Raw genomic sequence first — 27,835 nt, 5'->3', positions numbered from 1 at the left:
GAAATAAAACTCACCAGGCCAGGTTCCTGATGTCAGTTTGTAGGAGGCACTTGGCACTGTCAAACCAGACACAGTTACCTGTGGGGGCACCTTGCATCTGGGAGATATCCTGAAGCATGCGGAATTTCAGCAGGCAGCCGGCCACTCCGGGCCACCGGGCCCTGGACACGAACCATGCCCTTTCCCCTGAGAAACAAAACTCACCAGGCCAGGTTCCTGATGTCAGTTTGCAGGAGGCACTTGGCACTCTCAAACCAGACACAGTTGCCTGTGGGGGCACCTTGCATCTGGGAGATATCCTGAAGCATGCGGAATTTCAGCAGGCAGCCGGCCACTCCGGGCCACCGGGCGCTGGACACGAACGATGCCCTTTCCCCTGAGAAACAAAACTCACCAGGCCAGGTTCCTGATGTCAGTTTGCAGGAGGCACTTGGCACTCTCAAACCAGACACAGTTGCCTGTGGGGGCACCTTGCATCTGGGAGATATCCTGAACCATGCGGAATTTCAGCAGGCAGCCAGCCACTCCGGGCCACCGGGCCCTGGACACGAACGATGCCCTTTCCCCTGAGAAACAAAACTCACCAGGCCAGGTTCCTGATGTCAGTTTGCAGGAGGCACGTGCCACTGACAAACCAGACACAGTTGCCTGTGGGGGCACCTTGCATCTGGGAGATATCCTGAAGCATGCGGAATTTCAGCAGGCAGCCGGCCACTCCGGGCCACCGGGCCCTGGACACGAACCATGCCCTTTGCCCTGAGAAACAAAACTCACCAGGCCAGGTTCCTGATGTCAGTTTGCAGGAGGCACTTGGCACTCTCAAACCAGACACAGTTGCCTGTGGGGGCACCTTGCATCTGGGAGATATCCTGAAGCATGCGGAATTTCAGCAGGCAGCCGGCCGCTCTGGGCCACCAGGCCCTGGACACGAACGATGGCCTTTCCCCTGAGAAACAAAACTCACCAGGCCAGGTTCCTGATGTCAGTTTGCAGGAGGCACTTGGCACTGTCAAACCAGACACAGTTGCCTGTGGGTGCTCCTTTCATCTGGGAGATATCCTGAACCATGCGGAATTTCAGCAGGCAGCCGGCCACTCCGGGCCACCGGGCCCTGGACACGAACCATGCCCTTTCCCCTGAGAAACAAAACTCACCAGGCCAGGTTCCTGATGTCAGTTTGCAGGAGGCACTTGGCACTCTCAAACCAGACACAGTTGCCTGTGGGGGCACCTTGCATCTGGGAGATATCCTGAAGCATGCGGAATTTCAGCAGGCAGCCGGCCACTCCGGGCCACCGGGCCCTGGACACGAACGATGCCCTTTGCCCTGAGAAACAAAACTCACCAGGCCAGGTTCCTGATGTCAGTTTGCAGGAGGCACTTGGCACTCTCAAACCAGACACAGTTGCCTGTGGGGGCACCTTGCATCTGGGAGATATCCTGAAGCATGCGGAATTTCAGCAGGCAGCCGGCCACTCCGGGCCACCGGGCCCTGGACACGAACCATGCCCTTTCCCCTGAGAAACAAAACTCACCAGGCCAGGTTCCTGATGTCAGTTTGCAGGAGGCACTTGGCACTCTCAAACCAGACACAGTTGCCTGTGGGGGCATCTTGCATCTGGGAGATATCCTGAAGCATGCGGAATTTCAGCAGGCAGCTGGCCACTCCGGGCCACCGGGCCCTGGACACGAACGATGGCCTTTCCCCTGAGAAACAAAACTCACCAGGCCAGGTTCCTGATGTCAGTTTGCAGGAGGCACGTGGCACTGTCAAACCAGACACAGTTGCCTGTGGGGGCACCTTGCATCTGGGAGATATCCCGAAGCATGCGGAATTTCAGCAGGCAGCCGGCCACTCCGGGCCACCGGGCCCTGGACACGAACCATGCCCTTTCCCCTGAGAAACAAAACTCACCAGGCCAGGTTCCTGATGTCAGTTTGCAGGAGGCACTTGGCACTCTCAAACCAGACACAGTTGCCTGTGGGGGCACCTTGCATCTGGGAGATATCCTGAAGCATGCGGAATTTCAGCAGGCAGCCGGCCACTCCGGGCCACCGGGCCCTGGACACGAACCATGCCCTTTCCCCTGAGAAACAAAACTCACCAGGCCAGGTTCCTGATGTCAGTTTGCAGGAGGCACGTGGCACTGTCAAACCAGACACAGTTGCCTGTGGGGGCACCTTGCATCTGGGAGATATCCTGAAGCATGCGGAATTTCAGCAGGCAGCCGGCCACTCCGGGCCACCGGGCCCTGGACACGAACGATGCCCTTTCCCCTGAGAAACAAAACTCACCAGGCCAGGTTCCTGATGTCAGTTTGCAGGAGGCACTTGGCACTCTCAAACCAGACACACTTGCCTGTGGGGGCACCTTGCATCTGGGAGATATCCTGAAGCATGCGGAATTTCAGCAGGCAGCCAGCCACTCCGGGCCACCGGGCCCTGGACACGAACCATGCCCTTTCCCCTGACAAACAAAACTCACCAGGCCAGGTTCCTGATGTCAGTTTGCAGGAGGCACTTGGCACTCTCAAACCAGACACAGTTGCCTGTGGGGGCACCTTGCGTCTGGGAGATATCCTGAACCATGTGGAATTTCAGCAGGCAGCCGGCCACTCCGGGCCACCGGGCCCTGGACACGAACCATGCCCTTTCCCCTGAGAAACAAAACTCACCAGGCCAGGTTCCTGATGTCAGTTTGCAGGAGGCATGTGGCACTGCCAAACCAGACACAGTTGCCTGTGGGGGCACCTTGCATCTGGGAGATATCCTGAAGCATGCGGAATTTCAGCAGGCAGCCGGGCACCCCGGGCCACCGGGCCCTGGACACGAACCATGCCCTTTCCCCTGAGAAACAAAACTCACCAGGCCAGGTTCCTGATGTCAGTTTGCAGGAGGCACTTGGCACTCTCAAACCAGACACAGTTGCCTGTGGGGGCACCTTGCATCTGGGAGATATTCTGAACCATGCGGAATTTCAGCAGGCAGCCGGCCACTCCCGGCCACCGGGCCCTGGACACGAACCATGCCCTTTCCCCTGAGAAACAAAACTCACCAGGCCAGGTTCCTGATGTCAGTTTGCAGGAGGCACTTGGCACTCTCAAACCAGACACAGTTGCCTGTGGGGGCACCTTGCATCTGGGAGATATCCTGAAGCATGCGGAATTTCAGCAGGCAGCCGGCCACTCCGGGCCACCGGGCCCTGGACACGAACGATGCCCTTTCCCCTGAGAAACAAAACTCACCAGGCCAGGTTCCTGATGTCAGTTTGCAGGAGGCACTTGGCACTCTCAAACCAGACACAGTTGCCTGTGGGTGCTCCTTGCATCTGGGAGATATCCTGAAGCATGCGGAATTTCAGCAGGCAGCCGGCCACTCCGGGCCACCAGGCCCTGGACAAGAACCATGCCCTTTGCCCTGAGAAACAAAACTCACCAGGCCAGGTTCCTGACGTCAGTTTGCAGGAGGCACTTGGCACTCTCAAACCAGACACAGTTGCCTGTGGGGGCACCTTGCATCTGGGAGATATCCTGAAGCATGCGGAATTTCAGCAGGCAGCCGGCCACTCCGGGCCACCGGGCCCTGGACACGAACCATGCCCTTCCCCCTGAGAAACAAAACTCACCAGGCCAGGTTCCTGATGTCAGTTTGCAGGAGGCACTTGGCACTCTCAAACCAGACACAGTTGCCTGTGGGGGCATCTTGCATCTGGGAGATATCCTGAAGCATGCGGAATTTCAGCAGGCAGCTGGCCACTCCGGGCCACCGGGCCCTGGGCACGAACGATGGCCTTTCCCCTGAGAAACAAAACTCACCAGGCCAGGTTCCTGATGTCAGTTTGCAGGAGGCACGTGGCACTGTCAAACCAGACACAGTTGCCTGTGGGGGCACCTTGCATCTGGGAGATATCCTGAAGCATGCGGAATTTCAGCAGGCAGCCGGCCACTCCGGGCCACCGGGCCCTGGAGACGAACCATGGCCTTTCCCCTGAGAAACAAAACTCACCAGGCCAGGTTCCTGATGTCAGTTTGCAGGAGGCACTTGGCACTCTCAAACCAGACACAGCTGCCTGTGGGGGCACCTTGCATCTGGGAGATATCCTGAAGCATGCGGAATTTCAGCAGGCAGCCGGCCACTCCGGGCCACCGGGCCCTGGACACGAACGATGCCCTTTCCCCTGAGAAACAAAACTCACCAGGCCAGGTTCCTGATGTCAGTTTGCAGGAGGCACTTGGCACTCTCAAACCAGACACAGTTGCATGTGGGGGCACCTTGCATCTGGGAGATATCCTGAAGCATGCGGAATTTCAGCAGGCAGCCGGCCACTCCGGGCCACCGGGCCCTGGACACGAACGATGCCCTTTGCCCTGAGAAACAAAACTCACCAGGCCAGGTTCCTGATGTCAGTTTGCAGGAGGCACTTGGCACTCTCAAACCAGACACAGTTGCCTGTGGGGGCACCTTGCATCTGGGAGATATCCTGAACCATGCGGAATTTCAGCAGGCAGCCAGCCACTCCGGGCCACCGGGCCCTGGACACGAACGATGCCCTTTCCCCTGAGAAACAAAACTCACCAGGCCAGGCTCCTGATGTCAGTTTGCAGGAGGCACTTGGCACTGTCAAACCAGACACAGTTGCCTGTGGGGGCACCTTGCATCTGGGAGATATCCTGAAGCATGCGGAATTTCAGCAGGCAGCCGGCCACTCCGGGCCACCGGGCCCTGGACACGAACGATGGCCTTTCCCCTGAGAAACAAAACTCACCAGGCCAGGTTCCTGATGTCAGTTTGCAGGAGGCACTTGGCACTCTCAAACCAGACACAGTTGCCTGTGGGGGCACCTTGCATCTGGGAGATATCCTGAACCATGCGGAATTTCAGCAGGCAGCCGGCCACTCCCGGCCACCGGGCCCTGGACACGAACGATGGCCTTTCCCCTGAGAAATAAAACTCACCCGGCCAGGTTCCTGATGTCAGTTTGTAGGAGGCACTTGGCACTGTCAAACCAGACACAGTTACCTGTGGGGGCACCTTGCATCTGGGAGATATCCTGAAGCATGCGGAATTTCAGCAGGCAGCCGGCCACTCCGGGCCACCGGGCCCTGGACACGAACCATGCCCTTTCCCCTGAGAAACAAAACTCACCAGGCCAGGTTCCTGATGTCAGTTTGCAGGAGGCACTTGGCACTCTCAAACCAGACACAGTTGCCTGTGGGGGCACCTTGCATCTGGGAGATATCCTGAAGCATGCGGAATTTCAGCAGGCAGCCGGCCACTCCGGGCCACCGGGCGCTGGACACGAACGATGCCCTTTCCCCTGAGAAACAAAACTCACCAGGCCAGGTTCCTGATGTCAGTTTGCAGGAGGCACTTGGCACTCTCAAACCAGACACAGTTGCCTGTGGGGGCACCTTGCATCTGGGAGATATCCTGAACCATGCGGAATTTCAGCAGGCAGCCAGCCACTCCGGGCCACCGGGCCCTGGACACGAACGATGCCCTTTCCCCTGACAAACAAAACTCACCAGGCCAGGTTCCTGATGTCAGTTTGCAGGAGGCACTTGGCACTCTCAAACCAGACACAGTTGCCTGTGGGGGCACCTTGCATCTGGGAGATATCCTGAAGCATGCGGAATTTCAGCAGGCAGCCGGCCACTCCGGGCCACCGGGCCCTGGACACGAACCATGCCCTTTGCCCTGAGAAACAAAACTCACCAGGCCAGGTTCCTGATGTCAGTTTGCAGGAGGCACGTGCCACTGTCAAACCAGACACAGTTGCCTGTGGGGGCACCTTGCATCTGGGAGATATCCTGAAGCATGCGGAATTTCAGCAGGCAGCCGGCCACTCCGGGCCACCGGGCCCTGGACACGAACGATGCCCTTTCCCCTGAGAAACAAAACTCACCAGGCCAGGTTCCTGATGTCAGTTTGCAGGAGGCACTTGGCACTCTCAAACCAGACACAGTTGCCTGTGGGGGCACCTTGCATCTGGGAGATATCCTGAAGCATGCGGAATTTCAGCAGGCAGCCGGCCGCTCTGGGCCACCAGGCCCTGGACACGAACGATGGCCTTTCCCCTGAGAAACAAAACTCACCAGGCCAGGTTCCTGATGTCAGTTTGCAGGAGGCACTTGGCACTCTCAAACCAGACACAGTTGCCTGTGGGGGCACCTTGCATCTGGGAGATATCCTGAACCATGCGGAATTTCAGCAGGCAGCCGGCCACTCCGGGCCACCGGGCCCTGGACACGAACCATGCCCTTTGCCCTGAGAAACAAAACTCACCAGGCCAGGTTCCTGATGTCAGTTTGCAGGAGGCACTTGGCACTCTCAAACCAGACACAGTTGCCTGTGGGGGCACCTTGCATCTGGGAGATATCCTGAAGCATGCGGAATTTCAGCAGGCAGCCGGCCACTCCGGGCCACCGGGCCCTGGACACGAACCATGCCCTTTCCCCTGAGAAACAAAACTCACCAGGCCAGGTTCCTGATGTCAGTTTGCAGGAGGCACTTGGCACTCTCAAACCAGACACAGTTGCCTGTGGGGGCATCTTGCATCTGGGAGATATCCTGAAGCATGCGGAATTTCAGCAGGCAGCTGGCCACTCCGGGCCACCGGGCCCTGGACACGAACGATGGCCTTTCCCCTGAGAAACAAAACTCACCAGGCCAGGTTCCTGATGTCAGTTTGCAGGAGGCACGTGGCACTGTCAAACCAGACACAGTTGCCTGTGGGGGCACCTTGCATCTGGGAGATATCCCGAAGCATGCGGAATTTCAGCAGGCAGCCGGCCACTCCGGGCCACCGGGCCCTGGAGACGAACCATGCCCTTTCCCCTGAGAAACAAAACTCACCAGGCCAGGTTCCTGATGTCAGTTTGCAGGAGGCACTTGGCACTCTCAAACCAGACACAGTTGCCTGTGGGGGCACCTTGCATCTGGGAGATATCCTGAAGCATGCGGAATTTCAGCAGGCAGCCGGCCACTCCGGGCCACCGGGCCCTGGACACGAACGATGCCCTTTCCCCTGAGAAACAAAACTCACCAGGCCAGGTTCCTGATGTCAGTTTGCAGGAGGCACGTGGCACTGTCAAACCAGACACAGTTGCCTGTGGGGGCACCTTGCATCTGGGAGATATCCTGAAGCATGCGGAATTTCAGCAGGCAGCCGGCCACTCCGGGCCACCGGGCCCTGGACACGAACCATGCCCTTTCCCCTGAGAAACAAAACTCACCAGGCCAGGTTCCTGATGTCAGTTTGCAGGAGGCACGTGGCACTGTCAAACCAGACACAGTTGCCTGTGGCGGCACCTTGCAGCTAGGAGATATCCTGAAGCATGCGGAATTTCAGCAGGCAGCCGGCCACTCCGGGCCACGAACGATGGCCTTTGCCCTGAGAAACAAAACTCACCAGGCCAGGTTCCTGATGTCAGTTTGCAGGAGGCACGTGCCACTGTCAAACCAGACACAGTTGCCTGTGGGGGCACCTTGCATCTGGGAGATATCCTGAACCATGCGGAATTTCAGCAGGCAGCCGGCCACTCCGGGCCACCGGGCCCTGGACACGAACGATGCCCTTTCCCCTGAGAAACAAAACTCACCAGGCCAGGTTCCTGATGTCAGTTTGCAGGAGGCACTTGGCACTCTCAAACCAGACACAGTTGCCTGTGGGTGCTCCTTGCATCTGGGAGATATCCTGAAGCATGCGGAATTTCAGCAGGCAGCCGGCCACTCCGGGCCACCAGGCCCTGGACACGAACCATGCCCTTCGCCCTGAGAAACAAAACTCACCAGGCCAGGTTCCTGATGTCAGTTTGCAGGAGGCACTTGGCACTCTCAAACCAGACACGGTTGCCTGTGGGGGCACCTTGCATCTGGGAGATATCCTGAAGCATGCGGAATTTCAGCAGGCAGCCGGCCACTCCGGGCCACCGGGCCCTGGACACGAACGATGCCCTTTCCCCTGAGAAACAAAACTCACCAGGCCAGGTTCCTGATGTCAGTTTGCAGGAGGCACTTGGCACTCTCAAACCAGACACAGTTGCCTGTGGGGGCATCTTGCATCTGGGAGATATCCTGAAGCATGCGGAATTTCAGCAGGCAGCTGGCCACTCCGGGCCACCGGGCCCTGGGCACGAACGATGGCCTTTCCCCTGAGAAACAAAACTCACCAGGCCAGGTTCCTGATGTCAGTTTGCAGGAGGCACGTGGCACTGTCAAACCAGACACAGTTGCCTGTGGGGGCACCTTGCATCTGGGAGATATCCTGAAGCATGCGGAATTTCAGCAGGCAGCCGGCCACTCCGGGCCACCGGGCCCTGGAGACGAACCATGCCCTTTCCCCTGAGAAACAAAACTCACCAGGCCAGGTTCCTGATGTCAGTTTGCAGGAGGCACTTGGCACTCTCAAACCAGACACAGTTGCCTGTGGGGGCACCTTGCATCTGGGAGATATCCTGAAGCATGCGGAATTTCAGCAGGCAGCCGGCCACTCCAGGCCACCGGGCCCTGGACACGAACGATGGCCTTTGCCCTGAGAAACAAAACTCACCAGGCCAGGTTCCTGATGTCAGTTTGCAGGAGGCACGTGCCACTGTCAAACCAGACACAGTTGCCTGTGGGGGCACCTTGCATCTGGGAGATATCCTGAAGCATGCGGAATTTCAGCAGGCAGCCGGCCACTCCGGGCCACCGGGCCCTGGACACGAACGATGCCCTTTCCCCTGAGAAACAAAACTCACCAGGCCAGGTTCCTGATGTCAGTTTGCAGGAGGCACTTGGCACTCTCAAACCAGACACACTTGCCTGTGGGGGCACCTTGCATCTGGGAGATATCCTGAAGCATGCGGAATTTCAGCAGGCAGCCAGCCACTCTGGGCCACCGGGCCCTGGACACGAACGATGCCCTTTCCCCTGAGAAACAAAACTCACCAGGCCAGGTTCCTGATGTCAGTTTGCAGGAGGCACTTGGCACTCTCAAACCAGACACAGTTGCCTGTGGGGGCACCTTGCGTCTGGGAGATATCCTGAACCATGCGGAATTTCAGCAGGCAGCCGGCCACTCCGGGCCACCGGGCCCTGGACACGAACGATGGCCTTTCCCCTGAGAAACAAAACTCACCAGGCCAGGTTCCTGATGTCAGTTTGCAGGAGGCATGTGGCACTGTCAAACCAGACACAGTTGCCTGTGGGGGCACCTTGCATCTGGGAGATATCCTGAAGCATGCGGAATTTCAGCAGGCAGCCGGGCACCCCGGGCCACCAGGCCCTGGACACGAACCATGCCCTTTCCCCTGAGAAACAAAACTCACCAGGCCAGGTTCCTGATGTCAGTTTGCAGGAGGCACTTGGCACTCTCAAACCAGACACAGTTGCCTGTGGGGGCACCTTGCATCTGGGAGATATTCTGAACCATGCGGAATTTCAGCAGGCAGCCGGCCACTCCCGGCCACCGGGCCCTGGACACGAACCATGCCCTTTCCCCTGAGAAACAAAACTCACCAGGCCAGGTTCCTGATGTCAGTTTGCAGGAGGCACTTGGCACTCTCAAACCAGACACAGTTGCCTGTGGGGGCACCTTGCATCTAGGAGATATCCTGAAGCATGCGGAATTTCAGCAGGCAGCCAGCCACTCCGGGCCACCGGGCCCTGGACACGAACCATGCCCTTTCCCCTGACAAACAAAACTCACCAGGCCAGGTTCCTGATGTCAGTTTGCAGGAGGCACTTGGCACTCTCAAACCAGACACAGTTGCCTGTGGGGGCACCTTGCATCTGGGAGATATTCTGAACCATGCGGAATTTCAGCAGGCAGCCGGCCACTCCCGGCCACCGGGCCCTGGACACGAACCATGCCCTTTCCCCTGAGAAACAAAACTCACCAGGCCAGGTTCCTGATGTCAGTTTGCAGGAGGCACTTGGCACTGTCAAACCAGACACAGTTGCCTGTGGGGGCACCTTGCATCTAGGAGATATCCTGAAGCATGCGGAATTTCAGCAGGCAGCCGGCCACTCCGGGCCACCGGGCCCTGGACACGAACCATGCCCTTTCCCCTGACAAACAAAACTCACCAGGCCAGGTTCCTGATGTCAGTTTGCAGGAGGCACTTGGCACTCTCAAACCAGACACAGTTGCCTGTGGGGGCACCTTGCATCTGGGAGATATCCTGAACCATGCGGAATTTCAGCAGGCAGCCAGCCACTCCGGGCCACCGGGCCCTGGACACGAACTATGCCCTTTCCCCTGAGAAACAAAACTCACCAGGCCAGGTTCCTGATGTCAGTTTGCAGGAGGCACTTGGCACTCTCAAACCAGACACAGTTGCCTGTGGGGGCACCTTGCATCTGGGAGATATCCTGAACCATGCGGAATTTCAGCAGGCAGCCAGCCACTCCGGGCCACCGGGCCCTGGACACGAACGATGGCCTTTCCCCTGACAAACAAAACTCACCAGGCCAGGTTCCTGATGTCAGTTTGCAGGAGGCACTTGGCACTCTCAAACCAGACACAGTTGCCTGTGGGGGCACCTTGCATCTGGGAGATATCCTGAAGCATGCGGAATTTCAGCAGGCAGCCGGCCACTCCGGGCCACCGGGCCCTGGACACGAACCATGCCCTTTCCCCTGAGAAACAAAACTCACCAGGCCAGGTTCCTGATGTCAGTTTGCAGGAGGCACTTGGCACTCTCAAACCAGACACAGTTGCCTGTGGGGGCACCTTGCATCTGGGAGATATTCTGAACCATGCGGAATTTCAGCAGGCAGCCGGCCACTCCCGGCCACCGGGCCCTGGACACGAACCATGCCCTTTCCCCTGAGAAACAAAACTCACCAGGCCAGGTTCCTGATGTCAGTTTGCAGGAGGCACTTGGCACTGTCAAACCAGACACAGTTGCCTGTGGGGGCACCTTGCATCTAGGAGATATCCTGAAGCATGCGGAATTTCAGCAGGCAGCCAGCCACTCCGGGCCACCGGGCCCTGGACATGAACCATGCCCTTTCCCCTGACAAACAAAACTCACCAGGCCAGGTTCCTGATGTCAGTTGGCAGGAGGCACTTGGCACTCTCAAACCAGACACAGTTGCCTGTGGGGGCACCTTGCATCTGGGAGATATTCTGAACCATGCGGAATTTCAGCAGGCAGCCGGCCACTCCCGGCCACCGGGCCCTGGACACGAACCATGCCCTTTCCCCTGAGAAACAAAACTCACCAGGCCAGGTTCCTGATGTCAGTTTGCAGGAGGCACGTGGCACTCTCAAACCAGACACAGTTGCCTGTGGGGGCACCTTGCATCTGGGAGATATCCTGAACCATGCGGAATTTCAGCAGGCAGCCAGCCAGTCCGGGCCACCGGGCCCTGGACACGAACTATGCCCTTTCCCCTGAGAAACAAAACTCACCAGGCCAGGTTCCTGATGTCAGTTTGCAGGAGGCACTTGGCACTCTCAAACCAGACACAGTTGCCTGTGGGGGCACCTTGCATCTGGGAGATATCCTGAACCATGCGGAATTTCAGCAGGCAGCCAGCCACTCCGGGCCACCGGGCCCTGGACACGAACCATGCCCTTTCCCCTGAGAAACAAAACTCACCAGGCCAGGTTCCTGATGTCAGTTTGCAGGAGGCACTTGGCACTCTCAAACCAGACACAGTTGCCTGTGGGGGCACCTTGCATCTGGGAGATATCCTGAAGCATGCGGAATTTCAGCAGGCAGCCAGCCACTCCGGGCCACCGGGCCCTGGACACGAACGATGCCCTTTCCCCTGAGAAACAAAACTCACCAGGCCAGGTTCCTGATGTCAGTTTGCAGGAGGCACGTGGCACTGTCAAACCAGACACAGTTGCCTGTGGGGGCACCTTGCATCTGGGAGATATCCTGAACCATGCGGAATTTCAGCAGGCAGCCGTCCACCCCGGGGCACCAGGCCCTGGACACGAACCATGCCCTTTCCCCTGAGAAACAAAACTCACCAGGCCAGGTTCCTGATGTCAGTTTGCAGGAGGCACTTGGCACTCTCAAACCAGACACAGTTGCCTGTGGGGGCACCTTGCATCTGGGAGATATTCTGAACCATGCGGAATTTCAGCAGGCAGCCGGCCACTCCCGGCCACCGGGCCCTGGACACGAACGATGCCCTTTCCCCTGAGAAACAAAACTCACCAGGCCAGGTTCCTGATGTCAGTTTGCAGGAGGCACTTGGCACTGTCAAACCAGACACAGTTGCCTGTGGGGGCACCTTGCATCTGGGAGATATCCTGAAGCATGCGGAATTTCAGCAGGCAGCCGGCCACTCCGGGCCACCGGGCCCTGGACACGAACCATGCCCTTTCCCCTGACAAACAAAACTCACCAGGCCAGGTTCCTGATGTCAGTTTGCAGGAGGCACTTGGCACTCTCAAACCAGACACAGTTGCCTGTGGGGGCACCTTGCATCTGGGAGATATTCTGAACCATGCGGAATTTCAGCAGGCAGCCGGCCACTCCCGGCCACCGGGCCCTGGACACGAACCATGCCCTTTCCCCTGAGAAACAAAACTCACCAGGCCAGGTTCCTGATGTCAGTTTGCAGGAGGCACTTGGCACTCTCAAACCAGACACAGTTGCCTGTGGGGGCACCTTGCATCTGGGAGATATCCTGAAGCATGCGGAATTTCAGCAGGCAGCCGACCACCCCGGGCCACCAGGCCCTGGACACGAACCATGCCCTTTCCCCTGAGAAACAAAACTCACCAGGCCAGGTTCCTGATGTCAGTTTGCAGGAGGCACTTGGCACTCTCAAACCAGACACAGTTGCCTGTGGGGGCACCTTGCATCTGGGAGATATCCTGAAGCATGCGGAATTTCAGCAGGCAGCCGGCCACTCCGGGCCACCGGGCCCTGGACACGAACCATGCCCTTTCCCCTGAGAAACAAAACTCACCAGGCCAGGTTCCTGATGTCAGTTTGCAGGAGGCACGTGGCACTGTCAAACCAGACACAGTTGCCTGTGGGGGCACCTTGCATCTGGGAGATATCCTGAAGCATGCGGAATTTCAGCAGGCAGCCGGCCACTCCGGGCCACCGGGCCCTGGACACGAACCATGCCCTTTCCCCTGAGAAACAAAACTCACCAGGCCAGGTTCCTGATGTCAGTTTGCAGGAGGCACTTGGCACTCTCAAACCAGACACAGTTGCCTGTGGGGGCACCTTGCATCTGGGAGATATCCCGAAGCATGCGGAATTTCAGCAGGCAGCCGGCCACTCCGGGCCACCGGGCCCTGGAGACGAACCATGCCCTTTCCCCTGAGAAACAAAACTCACCAGGCCAGGTTCCTGATGTCAGTTTGCAGGAGGCACTTGGCACTCTCAAACCAGACACAGTTGCCTGTGGGGGCACCTTGCATCTGGGAGATATCCTGAAGCATGCGGAATTTCAGCAGGCAGCCGGCCACTCCGGGCCACCGGGCCCTGGACACGAACGATGCCCTTTCCCCTGAGAAACAAAACTCACCAGGCCAGGTTCCTGATGTCAGTTTGCAGGAGGCACGTGGCACTGTCAAACCAGACACAGTTGCCTGTGGGGGCACCTTGCATCTGGGAGATATCCTGAAGCATGCGGAATTTCAGCAGGCAGCCGGCCACTCCGGGCCACCGGGCCCTGGACACGAACCATGCCCTTTCCCCTGAGAAACAAAACTCACCAGGCCAGGTTCCTGATGTCAGTTTGCAGGAGGCACTTGGCACTCTCAAACCAGACACAGTTGCCTGTGGGGGCACCTTGCATCTGGGAGATATCCTGAAGCATGCGGAATTTCAGCAGGCAGCCAGCCACTCCGGGCCACCGGGCCCTGGACACGAACCATGCCCTTTCCCCTGACAAACAAAACTCACCAGGCCAGGTTCCTGATGTCAGTTTGCAGGAGGCACTTGGCACTCTCAAACCAGACACAGTTGCCTGTGGGGGCACCTTGCGTCTGGGAGATATCCTGAACCATGCGGAATTTCAGCAGGCAGCCGGCCACTCCGGGCCACCGGGCCCTGGACACGAACCATGCCCTTTCCCCTGAGAAACAAAACTCACCAGGCCAGGTTCCTGATGTCAGTTTGCAGGAGGCATGTGGCACTGCCAAACCAGACACAGTTGCCTGTGGGGGCACCTTGCATCTGGGAGATATCCTGAAGCATGCGGAATTTCAGCAGGCAGCCGGGCACCCGGGGCCACCGGGCCCTGGACACGAACCATGCCCTTTCCCCTGAGAAACAAAACTCACCAGGCCAGGTTCCTGATGTCAGTTTGCAGGAGGCACTTGGCACTGTCAAACCAGACACAGTTGCCTGTGGGGGCACCTTGCAGCTAGGAGATATCCTGAAGCATGCGGAATTTCAGCAGGCAGCCGGCCACTCCGGGCCACGAACGATGGCCTTTGCCCTGAGAAACAAAACTCACCAGGCCAGGTTCCTGATGTCAGTTTGCAGGAGGCACGTGCCACTGTCAAACCAGACACAGTTGCCTGTGGGGGCACCTTGCATCTGGGAGATATCCTGAACCATGCGGAATTTCAGCAGGCAGCCGGCCACTCCGGGCCACCGGGCCCTGGACACGAACGATGCCCTTTCCCCTGAGAAACAAAACTCACCAGGCCAGGTTCCTGATGTCAGTTTGCAGGAGGCACTTGGCACTCTCAAACCAGACACAGTTGCCTGTGGGTGCTCCTTGCATCTGGGAGATATCCTGAAGCATGCGGAATTTCAGCAGGCAGCCGGCCACTCCGGGCCACCAGGCCCTGGACACGAACCATGCCCTTTGCCCTGAGAAACAAAACTCACCAGGCCAGGTTCCTGATGTCAGTTTGCAGGAGGCACTTGGCACTCTCAAACCAGACACAGTTGCCTGTGGGGGCACCTTGCATCTGGGAGATATCCTGAAGCATGCGGAATTTCAGCAGGCAGCCGGCCACTCCGGGCCACCGGGCCCTGGACACGAACGATGCCCTTTCCCCTGAGAAACAAAACTCACCAGGCCAGGTTCCTGATGTCAGTTTGCAGGAGGCACTTGGCACTCTCAAACCAGACACAGTTGCCTGTGGGGGCATCTTGCATCTGGGAGATATCCTGAACCATGCGGAATTTCAGCAGGCAGCTGGCCACTCCGGGCCACCGGGCCCTGGGCACGAACGATGGCCTTTCCCCTGAGAAACAAAACTCACCAGGCCAGGTTCCTGATGTCAGTTTGCAGGAGGCACGTGGCACTGTCAAACCAGACACAGTTGCCTGTGGGGGCACCTTGCATCTGGGAGATATCCTGAAGCATGCGGAATTTCAGCAGGCAGCCGGCCACTCCGGGCCACCGGGCCCTGGAGACGAACCATGCCCTTTCCCCTGAGAAACAAAACTCACCAGGCCAGGTTCCTGATGTCAGTTTGCAGGAGGCACTTGGCACTCTCAAACCAGACACAGTTGCCTGTGGGGGCACCTTGCATCTGGGAGATATCCTGAAGCATGCGGAATTTCAGCAGGCAGCCGGCCACTCCAGGCCACCGGGCCCTGGACACGAACGATGGCCTTTGCCCTGAGAAACAAAACTCACCAGGCCAGGTTCCTGATGTCAGTTTGCAGGAGGCACGTGCCACTGTCAAACCAGACACAGTTGCCTGTGGGGGCACCTTGCATCTGGGAGATATCCTGAAGCATGCGGAATTTCAGCAGGCAGCCGGCCACTCCGGGCCACCGGGCCCTGGACACGAACCATGCCCTTTCCCCTGAGAAACAAAACTCACCAGGCCAGGTTCCTGATGTCAGTTTGCAGGAGGCACTTGGCACTCTCAAACCAGACACACTTGCCTGTGGGGGCACCTTGCATCTGGGAGATATCCTGAAGCATGCGGAATTTCAGCAGGCAGCCAGCCACTCTGGGCCACCGGGCCCTGGACACGAACGATGCCCTTTCCCCTGAGAAACAAAACTCACCAGGCCAGGTTCCTGATGTCAGTTTGCAGGAGGCACTTGGCACTCTCAAACCAGACACAGTTGCCTGTGGGGGCACCTTGCGTCTGGGAGATATCCTGAACCATGCGGAATTTCAGCAGGCAGCCGGCCACTCCGGGCCACCGGGCCCTGGACACGAACGATGGCCTTTCCCCTGAGAAACAAAACTCACCAGGCCAGGTTCCTGATGTCAGTTTGCAGGAGGCATGTGGCACTGTCAAACCAGACACAGTTGCCTGTGGGGGCACCTTGCATCTGGGAGATATCCTGAAGCATGCGGAATTTCAGCAGGCAGCCGGGCACCCCGGGCCACCAGGCCCTGGACACGAACCATGCCCTTTCCCCTGAGAAACAAAACTCACCAGGCCAGGTTCCTGATGTCAGTTTGCAGGAGGCACTTGGCACTCTCAAACCAGACACAGTTGCCTGTGGGGGCACCTTGCATCTGGGAGATATTCTGAACCATGCGGAATTTCAGCAGGCAGCCGGCCACTCCGGGCCACCGGGCCCTGGACACGAACCATGCCCTTTCCCCTGAGAAACAAAACTCACCAGGCCAGGTTCCTGATGTCAGTTTGCAGGAGGCACTTGGCACTCTCAAACCAGACACAGTTGCCTGTGGGGGCACCTTGCATCTAGGAGATATCCTGAAGCATGCGGAATTTCAGCAGGCAGCCAGCCACTCCGGGCCACCGGGCCCTGGACACGAACCATGCCCTTTCCCCTGACAAACAAAACTCACCAGGCCAGGTTCCTGATGTCAGTTTGCAGGAGGCACTTGGCACTCTCAAACCAGACACATTTGCCTGTGGGGGCACCTTGCATCTGGGAGATATTCTGAACCATGCGGAATTTCAGCAGGCAGCCGGCCACTCCCGGCCACCGGGCCCTGGACACGAACCATGCCCTTTCCCCTGAGAAACAAAACTCACCAGGCCAGGTTCCTGATGTCAGTTTGCAGGAGGCACTTGGCACTGTCAAACCAGACACAGTTGCCTGTGGGGGCACCTTGCATCTAGGAGATATCCTGAAGCATGCGGAATTTCAGCAGGCAGCCGGCCACTCCGGGCCACCGGGCCCTGGACACGAACCATGCCCTTTCCCCTGACAAACAAAACTCACCAGGCCAGGTTCCTGATGTCAGTTTGCAGGAGGCACTTGGCACTCTCAAACCAGACACACTTGCCTGTGGGGGCACCTTGCATCTGGGAGATATCCTGAACCATGCGGAATTTCAGCAGGCAGCCAGCCACTCCGGGCCACCGGGCCCTGGACACGAACTATGCCCTTTCCCCTGAGAAACAAAACTCACCAGGCCAGGTTCCTGATGTCAGTTTGCAGGAGGCACTTGGCACTCTCAAACCAGACACAGTTGCCTGTGGGGGCACCTTGCATCTGGGAGATATCCTGAACCATGCGGAATTTCAGCAGGCAGCCAGCCACTCCGGGCCACCGGGCCCTGGACACGAACGATGCCCTTTCCCCTGACAAACAAAACTCACCAGGCCAGGTTCCTGATGTCAGTTTGCAGGAGGCACTTGGCACTCTCAAACCAGACACAGTTGCCTGTGGGGCCACCTTGCATCTTGGAGATATCCTGAAGCATGCGGAATTTTAGCAGGCAGCCGGCCACTCCGGGCCACCGGGCCCTGGACACGAACCATGCCCTTTCCCCTGAGAAACAAAACTCACCAGGCCAGGTTCCTGATGTCAGTTTGCAGGAGGCACTTGGCACTCTCAAACCAGACACAGTTGCCTGTGGGGGCACCTTGCATCTGGGAGATATCCTGAAGCATGCGGAATTTCAGCAGGCAGCCGGCCACTCCGGGCCACCGGGCCCTGGACACGAACCATGCCCTTTCCCCTGAGAAACAAAACTCACCAGGCCAGGTTCCTGATGTCAGTTTGCAGGAGGCACGTGGCACTGTCAAACCAGACACAGTTGCCTGTGGGGGCACCTTGCATCTGGGAGATATCCTGAAGCATGCGGAATTTCAGCAGGCAGCCGGCCACTCCGGGCCACCGGGCCCTGGACACGAACCATGCCCTTTCCCCTGAGAAACAAAACTCACCAGGCCAGGTTCCTGATGTCAGTTTGCAGGAGGCACTTGGCACTCTCAAACCAGACACACTTGCCTGTGGGGGCACCTTGCATCTGGGAGATATCCTGAAGCATGCGGAATTTCAGCAGGCAGCCAGCCACTCCGGGCCACCGGGCCCTGGACACGAACGATGCCCTTTCCCCTGAGAAACAAAACTCACCAGGCCAGGTTCCTGATGTCAGTTTGCAGGAGGCACTTGGCACTCTCAAACCAGACACAGTTGCCTGTGGGGGCACCTTGCGTCTGGGAGATATCCTGAACCATGCGGAATTTCAGCAGGCAGCCGGCCACTCCGGGCCACCGGGCCCTGGACACGAACCATGCCCTTTCCCCTGAGAAACAAAACTCACCAGGCCAGGTTCCTGATGTCGGTTTGCAGGAGGCATGTGGCACTGTTAAACCAGACACAGTTGCCTGTGGGGGCACCTTGCATCTGGGAGATATCCTGAAGCATGCGGAATTTCAGCAGGCAGCCGGGCACCCCGGGCCACCAGGCCCTGGACACGAACCATGCCCTTTCCCCTGAGAAACAAAACTCACCAGGCCAGGTTCCTGATGTCAGTTTGCAGGAGGCACTTGGCACTCTCAAACCAGACACAGTTGCCTGTGGGGGCACCTTGCATCTGGGAGATATTCTGAACCATGCGGAATCTCTAGCAGGCAGCCGGCCACTCCCGGCCACCGGGCCCTGGACACGAACCATGCCCTTTCCCCTGAGAAACAAAACTCACCAGGCCAGGTTCCTGATGTCAGTTTGCAGGAGGCACTTGGCACTCTCAAACCAGACACACTTGCCTGTGGGGGCACCTTGCATCTGGGAGATATCCTGAAGCATGCGGAATTTCAGCAGGCAGCCAGCCACTCCGGGCCACCGAGCCCTGGACACGAACGATGCCCTTTCCCCTGAGAAACAAAACTCACCAGGCCAGGTTCCTAATGTCAGTTTGCAGGAGGCACTTGGCACTGTCAAACCAGACACAGTTGCCTGTGGGGGCACCTTGCATCTAGGAGATATCCTGAAGCATGCGGAATTTCAGCAGGCAGCCGGCCACTCCAGGCCACCGGGCCCTGGACACGAACCATGCCCTTTCCCCTGACAAACAAAACTCACCAGGCCAGGTTCCTGATGTCAGTTTGCAGGAGGCACTTGGCACTCTCAAACCAGACACAGTTGCCTGTGGGGGCACCTTGCATCTGGGAGATATCCTGAACCATGCGGAATTTCAGCAGGCAGCCGGCCACTCCGGGCCACCGGGCCCTGGACACGAACGATGCCCTTTCCCCTGAGAAACAAAACTCACCAGGCCAGGTTCCTGATGTCAGTTTGCAGGAGGCACTTGGCACTCTCAAACCAGACACAGTTGCCTGTGGGGGCACCTTGCATCTGGGAGATATCCTGAACCATGCGGAATTTCAGCAGGCAGCCAGCCACTCCGGGCCACCGGGCCCTGGACACGAACTATGCCCTTTCCCCTGAGAAACAAAACTCACCAGGCCAGGTTCCTGATGTCAGTTTGCAGGAGGCACTTGGCACTCTCAAACCAGACACAGTTGCCTGTGGGGGCACCTTGCATCTGGGAGATATCCTGAAGCATGCGGAATTTCAGCAGGCAGCCGGCCACTCCGGGCCACCGGGCCCTGGACACGAACGATGCCCTTTCCCCTGAGAAACAAAACTCACCAGGCCAGGTTCCTGATGTCAGTTTGCAGGAGGCACTTGGCACTCTCAAACCAGACACAGTTGCCTGTGGGGGCACCTTGCATCTGGGAGATATCCTGAACCATGCGGAATTTCAGCAGGCAGCCAGCCAGTCCGGGCCACCGGGCCCTGGACACGAACTATGCCCTTTCCCCTGAGAAACAAAACTCACCAGGCCAGGTTCCTGATGTCAGTTTGCAGGAGGCACTTGGCACTCTCAAACCAGACACAGTTGCCTGTGGGGGCACCTTGCATCTGGGAGATATCCTGAAGCATGCGGAATTTCAGCAGGCAGCCAGCCACTCCGGGCCACCGGGCCCTGGACACGAACGATGCCCTTTCCCCTGAGAAACAAAACTCACCAGGCCAGGTTCCTGATGTCAGTTTGCAGGAGGCACTTGGCACTCTCAAACCAGACACAGTTGCCTGTGGGGGCACCTTGCATCTGGGAGATATCCTGAACCATGCGGAATTTCAGCAGGCAGCCAGCCACTCCGGGCCACCGGGCCCTGGACACGAACGATGCCCTTTCCCCTGAGAAACAAAACTCACCAGGCCAGGTTCCTGATGTCAGTTTGCAGGAGGCACTTGGCACTCTCAAACCAGACACAGTTGCCTGTGGGGGCACCTTGCATCTGGGAGATATCCTGAAGCATGCGGAATTTCAGCAGGCAGCCGGCCACTCCGGGCCACCGGGCCCTGGACACGAACCATGCCCTTTCCCCTGAGAAACAAAACTCACCAGGCCAGGTTCCTGATGTCAGTTTGCAGGAGGCACTTGGCACTCTCAAACCAGACACAGTTGCCTGTGGGGGCACCTTGCGTCTGGGAGATATCCTGAACCATGCGGAATTTCAGCAGGCAGCCGGCCACTCCGGGCCACCAGGCCCTGGACACGAACCATGCCCTTTCCCCTGAGAAACAAAACTCACCAGGCCAGGTTCCTGATGTCAGTTTGCAGGAGGCACGTGGCACTGTCAAACCAGACACAGTTGCCTGTGGGGGCACCTTGCATCTGGGAGATATCCTGAAGCATGCGGAATTTCAGCAGGCAGCCGTCCACCCCGGGCCACCAGGCCCTGGACACGAACCATGCCCTTTCCCCTGAGAAACAAAACTCACCAGGCCAGGTTCCTGATGTCAGTTTGCAGGAGGCACTTGGCACTCTCAAACCAGACACAGTTGCCTGTGGGGGCACCTTGCATCTGGGAGATATTCTGAACCATGCGGAATTTCAGCAGGCAGCCGGCCACTCCCGGCCACCGGGCCCTGGACACGAACGATGCCATTTCCCCTGAGAAACAAAACTCACCAGGCCAGGTTCCTGATGTCAGTTTGCAGGAGGCACTTGGCACTCTCAAACCAGACACAGTTGCCTGTGGGGGCACCTTGCGTCTGGGAGATATCCTGAACCATGCGGAATTTCAGCAGGCAGCCGGCCACTCCGGGCCACCGGGCCCTGGACACGAACCATGCCCTTTCCCCTGACAAACAAAACTCACCAGGCCAGGTTCCTGATGTCAGTTTGCAGGAGGCACTTGGCACTCTCAAACCAGACACAGTTGCCTGTGGGGGCACCTTGCATCTGGGAGATATCCTGAAGCATGCGGAATTTCAGCAGGCAGCCGGCCAATCCGGGCCACCGGGCCCTGGACACGAACGATGCCCTTTCCCCTGAGAAACAAAACTCACCAGGCCAGGTTCCTGATGTCAGTTTGCAGGAGGCACTTGGCACTCTCAAACCAGACACAGTTGCCTGTGGGGGCACCTTGCGTCTGGGAGATATCCTGAACCATGCGGAATTTCAGCAGGCAGCCGTCCACCCCGGGCCACCAGGCCCTGGACACGAACCATGCCCTTTCCCCTGAGAAACAAAACTCACCAGGCCAGGTTCCTGATGTCAGTTTGCAGGAGGCACTTGGCACTCTCAAACCAGACACAGTTGCCTGTGGGGGCACCTTGCATCTGGGAGATATTCTGAACCATGCGGAATTTCAGCAGGCAGCCGGCCACTCCCGGCCACCGGGCCCTGGACACGAACCATGCCCTTTCCCCTGAGAAACAAAACTCACCAGGCCAGGTTCCTGATGACAGTTTGCAGGAGGCACTTGGCACTGTCAAACCAGACACAGTTGCCTGTGGGGGCACCTTGCATCTAGGAGATATCCTGAAGCATGCGGAATTTCAGCAGGCAGCCAGCCACTCCGGGCCACCGGGCCCTGGACACGAACCATGCGCTTTCCCCTGACAAACAAAACTCACCAGGCCAGGTTCCTGATGTCAGTTTGCAGGAGGCACTTGGCACTCTCAAACCAGACACAGTTGCCTGTGGGGGCACCTTGCATCTGGGAGATATCCTGAACCATGCGGAATTTCAGCAGGCAGCCGGCCACTCCCGGCCACCGGGCCCTGGACACGAACGATGGCCTTTCCCCTGAGAAACAAAACTCACCAGGCCAGGTTCCTAATGTCAGTTTGCAGGAGGCACTTGGCACTCTCAAACCAGACACAGTTGCCTGTGGGGGCACCTTGCATCTAGGAGATATCCTGAAGCATGCGGAATTTCAGCAGGCAACCGGCCACTCCGGGCCACCGGGCCCTGGACACGAACCATGCCCTTTCCCCTGAGAAACAAAACTCACCAGGCCAGGTTCCTGATGTCAGTTTGCAGGAGGCACTTGGCACTCTCAAACCAGACACAGTTGCCTGTGGGGGCACCTTGCATCTGGGAGATATCCTGAAGCATGCGGAATTTCAGCAGGCAGCCAGCCACTCCGGGCCACCGGGCCCTGGACACGAACGATGCCCTTTCCCCTGAGAAACAAAACTCACCAGGCCAGGTTCCTGATGTCAGTTTGCAGGAGGCACTTGGCACTCTCAAACCAGACACAGTTGCCTGTGGGGGCACCTTGCATCTGGGAGATATCCTGAACCATGCGGAATTTCAGCAGGCAGCCAGCCACGCCGGGCCACCGGGCCCTGGACACGAACCATGCCCTTTCCCCTGAGAAACAAAACTCACCAGGCCAGGTTCCTGATGTCAGTTTGCAGGAGGCACTTGGCACTCTCAAACCAGACACAGTTGCCTGTGGGGGCACCTTGCATCTGGGAGATATCCTGAACCATGCGGAATTTCAGCAGGCAGCCGGCCACTCCGGGCCACCGGGCCCTGGACACGAACCATGCCCTTTCCCCTGACAAACAAACCTCACCAGGCCAGGTTCCTGATGTCAGTTTGCAGGAGGCACTTGGCACTCTCAAACCAGACACAGTTGCCTGTGGGGGCACCTTGCATCTGGGAGATATCCTGAACCATGCGGAATTTCAGCAGGCAGCCGTCCACCCCGGGCCACCAGGCCCTGGACACGAACCATGCCCTTTCCCCTGAGAAACAAAACTCACCAGGCCAGGTTCCTGATGTCAGTTTGCAGGAGGCACTTGGCACTCTCAAACCAGACACAGTTGCCTGTGGGGGCACCTTGCATCTGGGAGATATTCTGAACCATGCGGAATTTCAGCAGGCAGCCGGCCACTCCCGGCCACCGGGCCCTGGACACGAACCATGCCCTTTCCCCTGAGAAACAAAACTCACCAGGCCAGGTTCCTGATGTCAGTTTGCAGGAGGCACTTGGCACTCTCAAACCAGACACAGTTGCCTGTGGGGGCACCTTGCATCTAGGAGATATCCTGAAGCATGCGGAATTTCAGCAGGCAGCCGGCCAGTCCGGGCCACCAGGCCCTGGACACGAACCATGCCCTTTCCCCTGAGAAACAAAACTCACCAGGCCAGGTTCCTGATGTCAGTTTGCAGGAGGCACTTGGAACTCTCAAACCAGACACAGTTGCCTGCGGGGGCACCTTGCAGCTGGGAGATATTCTGAACCATGCGGAATTTCAGCAGGCAGCCGGCCACTCCCGGCCACCGGGCCCTGGACACGAACCATGCCCTTTCCCCTGAGAAACAAAACTCACCAGGCCAGGTTCCTGATGTCAGTTTGCAGGAGGCACTTGGCACTCTCAAACCAGACACAGTTGCCTGTGGGGGCACCTTGCATCTAGGAGATATCCTGAAGCACGCGGAATTTCAGCAGGCAGCCGGCCACTCCGGGCCACCGGGCCCTGGACACGAACCATGCCCTTTCCCCTGACAAACAAAACTCACCAGGCCAGGTTCCTGATGTCAGTTTGCAGGAGGCACTTGGCACTCTCAAACCAGACACAGTTGCCTGTGGGGGCACCTTGCATCTGGGAGATATCCTGAACCATGCGGAATTTCAGCAGGCAGCCAGCCACGCCGGGCCACCGGGCCCTGGACACGAACCATGCCCTTTCCCCTGAGAAACAAAACTCACCAGGCCAGGTTCCTGATGTCAGTTTGCAGGAGGCACTTGGCACTCTCAAACCAGACACAGTTGCCTGTGGGGGCACCTTGCATCTGGGAGATATCCTGAAGCATGCGGAATTTCAGCAGGCAGCCGGCCAGTCCGGGCCACCAGGCCCTGGACACGAACCATGCCCTTTCCCCTGAGAAACAAAACTCACCAGGCCAGGTTCCTGATGTCAGTTTGCAGGAGGCACTTGGCACTCTCAAACCAGACACAGTTGCCTGTGGGGGCACCTTGCAGCTGGGAGATATTCTGAACCATGCGGAATTTCAGCAGGCAGCCGGCCACTCCCGGCCACCGGGCCCTGGACACGAACCATGCCCTTTCCCCTGAGAAACAAAACTCACCAGGCCAGGTTCCTGATGTCAGTTTGCAGGAGGCACTTGGCACTCTCAAACCAGACACAGTTGCCTGTGGGGGCACCTTGCATCTAGGAGATATCCTGAAGCACGCGGAATTTCAGCAGGCAGCCGGCCACTCCGGGCCACCGGGCCCTGGACACGAACGATGCCCTTTCCCCTGAGAAACAAAACTCACCAGGCCAGGTTCCTGATGTCAGTTTGCAGGAGGCACTTGGCACTCTCAAACCAGACACAGTTGCCTGTGGGGGCACCTTGCATCTGGGAGATATCCTGAACCATGCGGAATTTCAGCAGGCAGCCAGCCACGCCGGGCCACCGGGCCCTGGACACGAACCATGCCCTTTCCCCTGAGAAACAAAACTCACCAGGCCAGGTTCCTGATGGCCGTTTGCAGGAGGCACTTGGCACTCTCAAACCAGACACAGTTGCATGTGGGGGCACCTTGCATCTGGGAGATATCCTGAAGCATGCGGAATTTCAGCAGGCAGCCGGCCACTCCGGGCCACCGGGCCCTGGACACGAACGATGGCCTTTGCCCTGAGAAACAAAACTCACCAGGCCAGGTTCCTGATGTCAGTTTGCAGGAGGCACTTGGCACTCTCAAACCAGACACAGTTGCCTGTGGTTGCACCTTGCATCTGGGAGATATCCTGAAGCATGCGGAATTTCAGCAGGCAGCCGGCCACTCCGGGCCACCGGGCCCTGGACACGAACGATGCCCTTTCCCCTGAGAAACAAAACTCACCAGGCCAGGTTCCTGATGTCAGTTTGCAGGAGGCACTTGGCACTCTCAAACCAGACACAGTTGCCTGTGGGGGCACCTTGCGTCTGGGAGATATCCTGAACCATGCGGAATTTCAGCAGGCAGCCGTCCACCCCGGGCCACCAGGCCCTGGACACGAACCATGCCCTTTCCCCTGAGAAACAAAACTCACCAGGCCAGGTTCCTGATGTCAGTTTGCAGGAGGCACTTGGCACTCTCAAACCAGACACAGTTGCCTGTGGGGGCACCTTGCATCTGGGAGATATTCTGAACCATGCGGAATTTCAGCAGGCAGCCGGCCACTCCCGGCCACCGGGCCCTGGACACGAACCATGCCCTTTCCCCTGACAAACAAAACTCACCAGGCCAGGTTCCTGATGTCAGTTTGCAGGAGGCACTTGGCACTCTCAAACCAGACACAGTTGCCTGTGGGGGCACCTTGCATCTGGGAGATATCCTGAACCATGCGGAATTTCAGCAGGCAGCCGGCCACTCCCGGCCACCGGGCCCTGGACACGAACCATGCCCTTTCCCCTGAGAAACAAAACTCACCAGGCCAGGTTCCTGATGTCAGTTTGCAGGAGGCACTTGGCACTCTCAAACCAGACACAGTTGCCTGTGGGGGCACCTTGCATCTAGGAGATATCCTGAAGCATGCGGAATTTCAGCAGGCAACCGGCCACTCCGGGCCACCGGGCCCTGGACACGAACCATGCCCTTTCCCCTGACAAACAAAACTCACCAGGCCAGGTTCCTGATGTCAGTTTGCAGGAGGCACTTGGCACTCTCAAACCAGACACAGTTGCCTGTGGGGGCACCTTGCATCTGGGAGATATCCTGAACCATGCGGAATTTCAGCAGGCAGCCGGCCACTGCGGGCCACCGGGCCCTGGACACGAACGATGCCCTTTCCCCTGAGAAACAAAACTCACCAGGCCAGGTTCCTGATGTCAGTTTGCAGGAGGCACTTGGCACTCTCAAACCAGACACAGTTGCCTGTGGGGGCACCTTGCATCTGGGAGATATCCTGAAGCATGCGGAATTTCAGCAGGCAGCCAGCCACTCCGGGCCACCGGGCCCTGGACACGAACGATGCCCTTTCCCCTGAGAAACAAAACTCACCAGGCCAGGTTCCTGATGTCAGTTTGCAGGAGGCACTTGGCACTCTCAAACCAGACACAGTTGCCTGTGGGGGCACCTTGCATCTGGGAGATATCCTGAACCATGCGGAATTTCAGCAGGCAGCCGGCCACTCCGGGCCACCGGGCCCTGGACACGAACGATGCCCTTTCCCCTGAGAAACAAAACTCACCAGGCCAGGATCCTGATGTCAGTTTGCAGGAGGCACTTGGCACTCTCAAACCAGACACAGTTGCCTGTGGGGGCACCTTGCATCTGGGAGATATCCTGAACCATGCGGAATTTCAGCAGGGAGCCGGCCGCTCCGGGCCACCGGGCCCTGGACACGAACTATGGCCTTTCCCCTGACAAACAAAACTCACCAGGCCAGGTTCCTGATGTCAGTTTGCAGGAGGCACTTGGCACTCTCAAACCAGACACAGTTGCCTGTGGGGGCACCTTGCATCTGGGAGATATCCTGAACCATGCGGAATTTCAGCAGGCAGCCGGCCACTCCGGGCCACCGGGCCCTGGACACGAACGATGCCCTTTCCCCTGAGAAACAAAACTCACCAGGCCAGGTTCCTGATGTCAGTTTGCAGGAGGCACTTGGCACTGTCAAACCAGACACAGTTGCCTGTGGGTGCACCTTGCATCTGGGAGATATCCTGAAGCATGCGGAATTTCAGCAGGAAGCCGGCCACTCCGAACCACCGGGCCCTGGACACGAACGATGCCCTTTCCCCTGACAAACAAAACTCACCAGGCCAGGTTCCTGATGTCAGTTTGCAGGAGGCACTTGGCACTCTCAAACCAGACACAGTTGCCTGTGGGGGCACCTTGCATCTGGGAGATATCCTGAACCATGCGGAATTTCAGCAGGCAGCCGGCCACTCCGGGCCACCGGGCCCTGGACACGAACGATGCCCTTTCCCCTGAGAAACAAAACTCACCAGGCCAGGTTCCTGATGTCAGTTTGCAGGAGGCACTTGGCACTCTCAAACCAGACACAGTTGCCTGTGGGGGCACCTTGCATCTGGGAGATATTCTGAAGCATGCGGAATTTCAGCAGGCAGCCAGCCACTCCAGGCCACCGGGCCCTGGACACGAACCATGCCCTTTCCCCTGAGAAACAAAACTCACCAGGCCAGGTTCCTGATGTCAGTTTGCAGGAGGCACTTGGCACTCTCAAACCAGACACAGTTGCCTGTGGGGGCACCTTGCATCTGGGAGATATCCTGAAGCATGCGGAATTTCAGCAGGCAGCCGGCCACTCCGGGCCACCGGGCCCTGGACACGAACCATGCCCTTTCCCCTGAGAAACAAAACTCACCAGGCCAGGTTCCTGATGTCAGTTTGCAGGAGGCACTTGGCACTGTCAAACCAGACACAGTTGCCTGTGGGGGCACCTTACATCTAGGAGATATCCTGAAGCATGCGG

This window comes from Passer domesticus, chromosome 34, assembly GCF_036417665.1.
Source record: "Passer domesticus isolate bPasDom1 chromosome 34, bPasDom1.hap1, whole genome shotgun sequence".
Lineage (NCBI taxonomy): Eukaryota > Metazoa > Chordata > Aves > Passeriformes > Passeridae > Passer > Passer domesticus.
The sequence above is the reverse complement of the archived record's forward strand: the minus strand, read 5'-3'. Positions refer to the sequence as shown.